At 49.1% G+C, this 7,628-nt stretch overlaps 2 long non-coding RNA genes and 1 other non-coding gene across 3 annotated transcripts; 1 reads left to right on the top strand and 2 right to left on the bottom strand.

Annotated features, from left to right (window-relative positions):
* Positions 1-2,695: 2,695 nt before the first annotated feature.
* Positions 2,696-2,772, bottom strand: LOC127539515 (small nucleolar RNA SNORD93). Its single transcript, XR_007947950.1, has one exon. It is a non-coding gene; the product is annotated as a small nucleolar RNA SNORD93 (small nucleolar RNA).
* Positions 2,773-3,314: 542 nt separating this feature from the next.
* Positions 3,315-4,137, top strand: LOC127564684 (uncharacterized). The gene is made up of 2 exons (XR_007954332.1): positions 3,315-3,409; positions 3,531-4,137. It is a non-coding gene; the product is annotated as an uncharacterized LOC127564684 (long non-coding RNA).
* An 823-nt stretch (positions 4,138-4,960) lies between these two features.
* LOC127564685 (uncharacterized) lies at positions 4,961-6,955 on the bottom strand. Its single transcript, XR_007954333.1, has 3 exons — positions 5,527-6,955; positions 5,288-5,335; positions 4,961-5,239 (listed from the first exon to the last, which is right to left on the bottom strand). It is a non-coding gene; the product is annotated as an uncharacterized LOC127564685 (long non-coding RNA).
* Positions 6,956-7,628: the final 673 nt, after the last annotated feature.

Here is a 7,628-nt window from a genome sequence, read left to right as displayed (position 1 = left end):
ACCCAGCCTTCCTCTGTGTCAGGCAAAAATGACCCAGGGCCTGCCTCCAGGGAGCTTACATTCTGGGCCTTAACATTAACCTAGCTCTTTGGTCATGGTCAGAGCTGCCCCGATTCTGCTGGGCTGCGGTGCCAGTGAAAACGCCGGCCTGCGGAGATGTCAGCCACGTGGGCAAGGCCGAGAATTCCTGCCCAGGTGGGATACTCGCCACTGATACCAATCTTTGAAATTGTGGACAGATGTTGGAAGCAAGTTCTTGGATTGTTTCCTTCCCTTCTCCTAAGGACCCTGAAGGCATCTTCCAGACTCAGCCCCCTTTCCCTCTTCCCCAACCTTACAAATGAGGAAGCCAAGACTCGGGGTCAGCCAACCAATCATTGAACATTTATTGAACACCTTCTTTCATCAGGTACTAAAGACATAACCCCCCTCCCCCAACAGTTCCAAGGAGTTTCTCTGTAGCAAGGGAAGAAAAATGGTTGGATACAAAGTAAATGCAAAGTTTAGTTTTAGTTGGGATGGAGCGTGGTCAGGAAGCAGGCCTGTGGCTAGGAGTGCCATGGTCAAGGTCGCAGCCAGTGACCCCTCCAAGGTCGCAGCCAGTGACCCGTCCAAGGCCGAATTCAGGGATTCCCTGACTGAATTCCCTGCCTTTGCCAAGACATCCAGCTCCGAATTCTGGATCCGGCATTCACTGAGCATCTACAACGTGGGAAGCACTTTGGTCAGGGCCGGTCAAGCGGGCCTGCCCTCAGGATCTTCCCCTCTCCTGGAAGGGCCCACATCTTCTCTTTACCCTCTCCACCCCGGGCAGAGCAAAGCCTCTCATTTAGCTCTAGAATCCTGCACGTGCCCAGAGCATTTCAGAAAATCAGAGCAAGGGGCCTATGAGAAATGGACTAGACAAGAACCGGCCTTGAAGGTTCTCACTAGAACTGGGGGTGCATCTGGCCATAGCCAGATCTCAAGGCAGGATGTGCCTCCCTCCCCAAAGTGGCCGTGGGCTTGTTGGCAGCTGAAGTCTGTTTCAGAGGAGAAAGAATACGGGACTCCAGGCAAAAGGCCTCTGGCCCGATTTCCAGCCCCACCGGCGGTGACCTCGCCCAGGGACGCACCCTTCACTTCAGGCCCCTAAGACTTCTTGTGGCTCAGTCCCGAAGGGAGCTGGGGCATGGGACCAGTGCCACGCTTGGCTCCGCCATCTTGGGCTTTTTAAGGATGCCGTGGCCATATGCTTTCCTAACCGGAATTGCAGAGAAATTCCCCAAGGAAAGGCTCCTTCCCAGGTAAGAACTTCACAGTGTATGGCGGAGGGTACAGTAATGGAATGACAGGTCCCAACCTAGTTCTGCCCCAGTTACCCAGAGACCTTGACCTTGTCATTTAGCCTCAAGAGCCTCATCTCCACATTCTCTCCTCCCAGGCTCCCAGAAGCCCTTCGGCGGCCACTGCCTCATTGTCTCGGCATCGACGACAAGCTTTCGCTGCTTCTCTCTCATCCAAGGTCCAGAGCTGGCAAAGGAAAAACATCATTCGTTATCCTTTGGGTCTATGGAAAAGAGTAATGAGTGGTAAGCACAGGGGGCAGGCGGAATTCTCTATGGTTCTCTGCTTGGTTGATTGTTTCAGATAACATTCAGGGACTTCTGGGGGTTTCCTTCCCAAACTCATCTCCTATCCTTATAGTCAAACTGCAGCATAAAAATATCCTGCAAACTTAAGGCAGAGGGGAGCTGTTTCCCCCCATTTCTCCAGATCTTTTTTTTTTTGGGGGGGGGCTCACTGATCTTGGCCATTGAGTTTCTGGCAATGAGAACTTTCAGTAAAGGCCATGGGCTGGAATGTCCCAAAGCCAAGCTCAGCATGAGCTACGGTGATAAAACCTTGGCCCTTGCGGGAAGTCAGGCGGGAGATATTCAATGACAAAATCTCCAACCCCAAAGAAAAATCTGGATATTTCCCTTAGTCCCCATGACCATCTCCCCGTAGAAGGCCCTTGGTTCTACCCTGTCCCTCTCAGGGCCCATTTAACTTGGTTAACTAGTGACCCGGGCCTCCAGGCTTCCATCTTATAGCCAAGAAGTCAAGGGTCAACAGCAGGAAAGGCTAAGGAAAACCGTTTACAAGGGGGGATGTGGTGCTTTCCAGGGACTCAGACCCCAGGAAAGAAGTAGTCACTAGGAAAAGAAGCCCATTCGCTCACCTGACTTCCCTCTGGGCATAGATATCTCATCCTATACAAGATTTTGTGTAGATAAAGCATAAAACAAGAACAACCAGAAAGGCCTGGGGCTCATTTAGGGAAGAGGCCCAAGTTCTACAAACTTCAGTCATCCTTGAGAACCCAACCTCACTGCATGTCATAGCTCCAGTGACTGATCATAGCAATCAATCTTCAAGAAAAGGTAGTCATTCTCCTAATACTCTACTTATTCTGTCAGGGAAATGGTCTACATTTCTGAAAAGATTCAAAAAAAGCCCCAGGCACTGACACTAAAAGTGCTAAGTTCTTTACCTGGAAACTCACATTTTCAGAATATCTGATGGAGGTGGGAAATGATGCTCTAATGAGCTTTTATTTTTATTTTTTTAATGAGAGTCCTTGCTGTTCAGTTTTAGGCAGTTTTTGTGCTACAATGATCCCGCCGCCAAGCACATTTTCCCAACATCTTAAATATCTAGAAGAATGTTCACGTGGCCTCAGGTAAATCCTTTAACCCATCAGAGCATATGAGCTGTGCCCAATCAGACTGTGGTTTTCATCCTCGGCCAAGTATTCGATTCCCTCACAACCTGGGTTAAATTACACGCCGCTGACCCATACCTGAAATGACTGGAAATTCATCATAAGCCTGCCTTGTTTTCCTCACGGACCCTGGAACAAAGAGAAGAAAATAAACAGCTTTATGCTTTTGTTCAGGTGTGAATGCAGGTAGTCAGGCGGGAGATATTCAATGACCAAAATTAGTCTAGTTTTTCCTGGGCTTCCAGTACCGTGAAGACCTTCTGGTTGCTGGCAGTCTTAACAGAGGCAGCCCAGACACTAATACTAACTCCCCACAAGGACCTCCGATGCAGCACTCAAGCTCTAAGCTGGGCTTCGGGTGGGTAGAGAGGTCACCAAGTCCAGACCACTCCAGCCCTACTCCGCTCTCTACACCATCAAGGTTTCCCCGGTCCTATCAGTTCCACTCTCCATCTTGTCAAAATTGCCCCAGCCCTATCAGTCCGCTCTCTACACCATCAAAGTCACCTCCGCCCTATCAGTTCCACTCTCCATCTTGTCAAAGCCGTCCTGGCCCTATCAGTCCGCTCTCTACCTCATTAAGGTCACCCAGCCCTATCAGTTCCACTCTCCATCTTGTCAAAGTTGCCCCAGCCCTATCAGTCCGCTCTCTACCTCATTAAGGTCACCCAGCCCTATCAGTTCCATTCTCCATCTTGTCAAAGCTGTCCCTGCCCTATCAGTTCCACTCTCCATCTTGTGAAAGCCGTCCTGGCCCTATCAGTCCGCTCTCTACCTCGTTAAGGTCACCCAGCCCTATCAGTTCCACTCTCCATCTTGTCAAAGCCGTCCTGGCCCTATCAGTCCGCTCTCTACCTCGTTAAGGTCACCCAGCCCTATCAGTTCCACTCTCCATCTTGTCAAAGTTGCCCCAGCCCTATCAGTCCGCTCTCTACATCATCAAGACTACTCCAGCCCTACCATTCTGCTCTCCAGTGGGATTCCTGCTACAGTCGTCCTACCAACCACATAATCAAACCCAGATTACCTTTTGTCTACCTAGTGCCCCAGCACTCTGGGACTAGCCCTGGAATTTCCCAAACAAAACACCCCTGCCTTTGCCTGGCTACCATTCTTGTCTCTGGACATCTCCCCCATGAGACACTGAGTTCCTTTAACTTTCAAAGCTGCAGGCTAAACTTCTGGTGTATTTAAAAGAAAAGCAAACTGAACATAACAAATATCTGGTTTCACGGACAGTCCTTTTTCTGTTCTATTACACAGACACAGCTGCCCATCTGTCTGCTGTTTGTTAAGCTCAGAATAAAAATGAACTTTAGGATCTAGGCCCCTTGTATTGGTAGCTCCAGTCAGGGTCTGGCTTATGGTAGGTATTTAATAAAAAAGAAAAAGATAGGATCTTACAATCTACTGATTTACTCCCCCATTTCACAGAAGAGAAAGGTGAGGTCCAAACAAGGTCATGGAGGTCAGACGGGGCAGAGCTGGAATTCCACACCTCTCCCTCCCCCCCACCCCTTAACTCTAAGTCCTTTTTACTTTGCAGCTCTTCTCCACCCCCCCCAAGGAAAAATCTTGATATTTCCCTATCAGTCCCCAAGACTATTTCCCCATAGAAGGGAATTTCCCTGAGGGCAAAGGCACTGCACTCCAGCCTGTATACCCTTAGCTAAGACTTATTCTCCCCCTCCTCCAAGGAGATCTAGAAAATCTGAAATACTGATTCCCCTGAAGCTCTGGGCATGTCCATTTAGCTCAGAGAAGGGAGCTAGCTAAGGGCCTGCCTCCCCATGGTCTCAGGAGGCTCCCGTGCTGGGGGCTGGCCAGACTCAGATTCCTCTGGCTTTTCCTTTGCAAATCTCCCTAGGCTGGAGTCCCCTGGAGGCTACTCTACTATTACAGAAGAAAATGGTCAAAGGGCACAGATCTGGATAGAAGTCCTCTTTTGGTTGTAGCCTTAAAGTATGAGGGAGTGACAGTTTTTCCCATTCTCTCACACCCAGAAACAGAACCCCAAATTCAAAATCTGTGCTTTTTCTTCTCTAACTGCACTGGGCTAACCCTACACTGAGCTAATCTTGTACTAAGCTAACCCTTCCCTGGGCCAACCTTGCACTGGGCTATCCTTGTACTAGGCTAACTCTACATTGGGCTAACCTTGCACTGGGCTATCCTTGTATTAGGCTAACCCTACACTGGGCTAACCTTGCACTGGGCTATCCTTGTACTAGCCTAACCCTACACTGGACTAATTTTGTCCTGGGCTATCCTTGTATTAGGCTAAGCCTACACTGTGCTAACCTTGCACTGGGCTATCCTTGTACTAGCCTAACCCTACACTGGACTAATTTTGTACTGGGCTATCCTTGTATTAGGCTAACCCTACACTGGGCTAACCTTGCACTGGGCTATCCTTGTATTAGGCTAACCCTACACTGGGCTCACCTTGCACTGGGCTATCCTTGTATTAGGCTAACCCTACACTGGGCTCACCTTGCACTGGGCTATCCTTGTATTAGGCTAACCCTAAACTGGGCTCACCTTGCACTGGGCTATCCTTGTACTGGGCTAATTCTACACTGGGCTCACCTTGCACTGGGCTATCCTTGTATTAGGCTAACCCTACACTGGGCTCACTTGCACTGGGCTATCCTTGTATTAGGCTAACCCTACACTGGGCTCACCTTGCACTGGGCTATCCTTGTATTAGGCTAACCCTACACTGGGCTCACCTTGCACTGGGCTATCCTTGTACTGGGCTAATTCTACACTGGGCTAACCTTGCACTGGGCTATCCTTGTATTAGGCTAACCCTACACTGGGCTCACCTTGCACTGGGCTATCCTTGTATTAGGCTAACCCTACACTGGGCTCACCTTGCACTGGGCTATCCTTGTACTGGGCTAATTCTACACTGGGCTCACCTTGCACTGGGCTATCCTTGTATTAGGCTAACCCTACACTGGGCTAACCTTGACCTCCCAGAACTCGTATCTCATGAGAACATCTGATATTGAAATCATCTTTCTTCAGGTCATTTCTGTAAAATGAAAGGATTGGGTTAAAGCAGGCTTCTTAAAGACTTTTTTGGCTCATAGATACCCCTATCCATCCCATTCTTTGGGCAGTCTGGTGAAGATTAGAGACCCCGTCTCAGATGTTTTCAGGTTCATAACAGAAGGAAATATTCAATTCAGATTAGGGAAAATAGAAATGTAATTTTGTTTTCCCTTCCAAATTCACGGATCCCTTAAAGTCCAGGCTGGGGGCCCCTGGTTAAGAAGCCTTGCCCGAAAGGATCTCACAGGAGCCCTCTTGGACAGCGTCCAGTGGTCCACGGGCACGTGTAGAGGCACGATCCAGGGGAAGTCAGATGCTGTTGCCATGGCCGCCCCCACAGTCAGTTTCCAGGACACAACTTCCTCCAACATCACTCTGTCCAGCATCCCAGCAGGCCTGGCCACCATGCTGACCAGAAAATGACTGCTTCATGATTTCCCTTTACTCAAGTTCCTAACACACACCTCTCTCTTTCTCTCCCTCGCTGCTTAAAGAGTTTGTGCTTAAGAGCTCTAGCAGGGGGCATTCACTCCCAGACCCCCATTTAACCAAACTACACAATAGCAAACAGGCTGGAAGTGACTGTGTAGGAGAAATCAGCTGCCTGTTGTTTGTAAGGACCTTTTCTTCTCAAGCTGAATACCGCTCCAATCAACGGGTCTTTTACCCTCCCAGCCCCAAAGTGGGGGTGTAATTATCTCTATTATTCAAGGCTGGACTTGACGCACAGGAAAATGGTTTGAGAGATTTGGCAAAATGGATTTCAGGACCATAGAATTTAGGACCAGGAGTGACCGCAGAGGGCATTTCCTCCCACTCCTTTTTAGACAAGAGAATTAAGGGCCTTGGACATTGGAAGTTTTAGCTGAGCTCAAACTTTGTTCTCCAACTTCTGAGATTTGGGGTGTTTTTAGGGTTCTCAAGGCACAGCAGCAAGCCCAGAAATTGGGTGCAGATTACCCAAAGTTCAATTGAGGGAGAGGTGGGCTCCAGACCTATGGAGCTTTCCATTTCCTGATTCATTTATCCTATCTATTCCTTCTTAAGATCACAGAATTTAGAGCTAGAAGAGATCTCTGAGATCCTCTAAGCACAAGCCTCTAATTTTACAGATGAGGAAACCGAGGTCTAGAAAAGGAAGCCAATTAAACTCACAGGCAGCCTTGGCTAAGACTATGCCACAGGGGTAGAAGGTGCTTCTGGGAGCACTTGGGAAATCACAGGTCCCCTTCTAGTTTTCATGTCCTTGGAACATAGTGCAGCTATTTTCAGAGATCAGCTGTCCAGTCAGAGAGAGAGAGAGAGAGAGAGAGAGAGAGAGAGAGAGAGAGAGAGAGAGAGAGACCTTTCTGGAGTGCTGGTATCTACTTGGGGAGAACAGACAAAAGCCTAGAAAAATCATGACTCAGAAAAGGGGTAATTAAGCTGCTTTTAAAATGGGGGGAGGAGGAGACATTCAAGTCTCATCTGGAAATGGGAGCTAGGCAAGTTGGGACGCTGTTTAGACTCTGGAAGGCCCAAATATGGGGCTCCTTTCCTTCCAAAGGGACACGAGGAGATCCTGTGTGCCAGAGCCCAAGGCCCACTGAGCTGGGCTGGGCTGGGTGGACACTGTGGTCTGGATAGGAGAGAAAGGGCTATGGAAAGGGCTTCTGGGACCATCAGGGATGAAGGATAGATTCAAGGGCTAAGGTCTTTGAGCCCAAGATCCATGTGGATTTGGCAGAAAGCACTTCCCTCCAGTAGAAATGGCCTGGAGCTTGAACATGGGGCCTGGGGAAAGGGGCTTCTGTTACCACGTGGGCTTTCTGGGATGGGAAGG

Source organism: Antechinus flavipes, chromosome 5 (assembly GCF_016432865.1).
Source record: "Antechinus flavipes isolate AdamAnt ecotype Samford, QLD, Australia chromosome 5, AdamAnt_v2, whole genome shotgun sequence".
NCBI lineage: Eukaryota > Metazoa > Chordata > Mammalia > Dasyuromorphia > Dasyuridae > Antechinus > Antechinus flavipes.
The sequence above is the reverse complement of the archived record's forward strand: the minus strand, read 5'-3'. Positions and strand labels throughout refer to the sequence as shown.